This window comes from Lepeophtheirus salmonis, chromosome 8, assembly GCF_016086655.4.
Source record: "Lepeophtheirus salmonis chromosome 8, UVic_Lsal_1.4, whole genome shotgun sequence".
NCBI classification, from domain to species: Eukaryota; Metazoa; Arthropoda; class Copepoda; order Siphonostomatoida; family Caligidae; genus Lepeophtheirus; species Lepeophtheirus salmonis.
Genome location: NC_052138.2, coordinates 27,406,934 through 27,409,506, shown reverse-complemented (window position 1 = coordinate 27,409,506; position 2,573 = coordinate 27,406,934).

Sequence of the window (2,573 nt, the reverse complement as noted above, 5' to 3'; positions counted from 1 at the left end):
TTGGTTGCGGCCTGCCATGCAACATAAACATTCGTTAATTATATTATATAATCATGTTGCTATCAACTAACAAAGTATTTAATTTACTTTGTCGTTAGTGTGAGGGGGGGGGGCAAAGGTTAAAAGGATTCAAAACAGGATTTGGATTATAGCTGAAGGTAACATATTTTGAGAAAAGTACAGGATTGATCTTATATAGCGGTGCACATGATTTAAAATTCAATAAATCGGAAATTTATTGTCGATTGTCTTCAAACTCGGTGAAAAGGAGGTTTTGTGACTCCAAATTCCGTATATAAAGTTTCGACTCAATTAAAAACAAAGCAAATGAGGACGAGTAAAATAGATCAACAAAATATTGAAATTTTGAAGCTTCTCTCACGTGATATGTCCCCCACGGGTATATCCAAGGAGCTTGGATGCATCTGTAATACGGTTTATCGTGTCAGTGACTTATTGACCGCTACCATAGTCTTGGCCGTTTTGGCCTGTACAGCCGAAGTCTGCCTGCCAATTTTTGTGGAGAGGAATGAGCGGCTCAATGCATCGACCTTCTGGATAAAAAAAGGGCAACCTTGTCTAGAAAAAAGCTAGGGGAAACTTTGTTTTAACTTAAGACCCAGGCATCCAGATACAACTTTTCGTAATTTTGAGACTTCAGCATGTAGCCTCCCTCATCTTCAGACGTGAACCTCTTGGACTACCCTTTCTTAGCACGTCTGGAGGAGAGGGTGTGTGCTAAGTACTTCTCACAGGAGTGTCCTGTATCTAGAGGTTTCCAGGCTCCATTGAACCAAGCTCGAGTATGACAACATAGTCAAGCCCTGCACGGGATTTATGGGTCGTATTGAGGAAGTTATTAAAGCTGAGAGCTCATATGTTGAATAAAAGTTGCGCCAAACAATACTTTCAGATGAGTTTGTTAAATAAATGTCCTCATAATACCTTACATTACAATTTATATATAATAAATATTCCCTTTATTATTTAATCCAAACAAGTAATGGTCTGGCCATATGATACTAGAAACTAGTATAAAATATAGCGTGGGTAAGATTAACTTATTTATTAAATAATATTATGATTCAGGGAGTTGTATTATTTTGCCGCAAGAGAGCACCACACTTTGTGGTTTTGTTGACGAACTAAAATCAGTAAACAACGCTCATGCTACATTGTTTTTTTTTGGAGCAATGTATTTTCTTTGTCTTGTTGAAAGAGTGTGATATACAACAGAGAGAACATGGTGGTATACCCACAATAGGACAAAAGGAAGCATATAAAACATTCATACCTGGAAGATGGTGCAGATATTATGATTTTGTTAAATATACGAGGCTCATTGACCAAATTTTAATCATTATTTATGAGTCAATGAGATGTCAATTTACTTCCACTACTAGGTCAGAGTATCTTGGTGCTCCAACACCATTCTTCATGGAACTAGAGGTCCTTTTGAATGGCGAAATCAAAAAGTATCACTTATAGTCCAGAAAAGAATAAGAAGATTAAATCTGAATAAACAAAGACCCAATAATTATTTTGAAAAACTAATTCACAGACTCCTACCAAAAATGGTTTCGTTAAAGAATGACAACATCCTTTTTGTTCACAAAAGGGTCCAAGGCCAACCTTTAAGGTAGACTTTAGTCCTTCTGCCGAGGAGAGTTAAGACTTATTCACATTTTTTTAATGATTATCGTTAATTTAATAGACGGTAATAGAAAGGGTAATGAGTTTAATGCGGCGAGAAAACGACCAAAGCCTTTGTTGCCTCGTCGCTACATCCCCAAGATAAGTGGAGTCAGACAAGTTATTTTTGAAAAAAATGTATATGTTTAAAATTTTTGAATAAAAAATTCATTACTAACCAAGGATAATTTTTAATATGTTTATTTGCAAAGAATTATTAACGAAAAATGTATTAAAAACAAATTAATCACTAAGAATTGTGAGTGTATAAAGTAGTATATATAAGTAGAAAGATCTATGATTCAAGTGGGGGGGGAAAAAGTAAAACAAAATGGCGTCGATGGATATACATAAGGGGTCAGTATATACAGAGCACACTGTGACGGTTTTTCATACATTTATGCAGACAGACAAACTTTACTTTATTAATATATATCAGGGCTTGCAGGAAACATTGTGGCGTGTCTAAATTTAGGTGTGGCCCACTACTAATTCTCACTTCAAGTAGTATTTTTCCGCAACATTATTATCAAAATGCAAAGATCGCTCATAATACGTAGAAACATTGAAATATAAGATTTGACGTCATTTCGTATTTTCTGAGACTTTAACAGGGGTTGCTAGATTGTTTTTTGTTTTTTTTAAAGACTTTATTAATTCAGACAAGCTACATATAAAAAATATATATATAAAGAAACATTCTAGTTTAAAATTAATTCACTAAATCAAAGTCAAACATGTTGAAAAATTGCTATATATTATACCTTTAGTAATAAATCCATTTCCTTCAAAACGTTATTTCTATAAAATTGGACAATAAATAAATAAACAAAACAACGCCACAAAATAGCTAAAAAATTCGTAAAAAAGAATTATCAGTA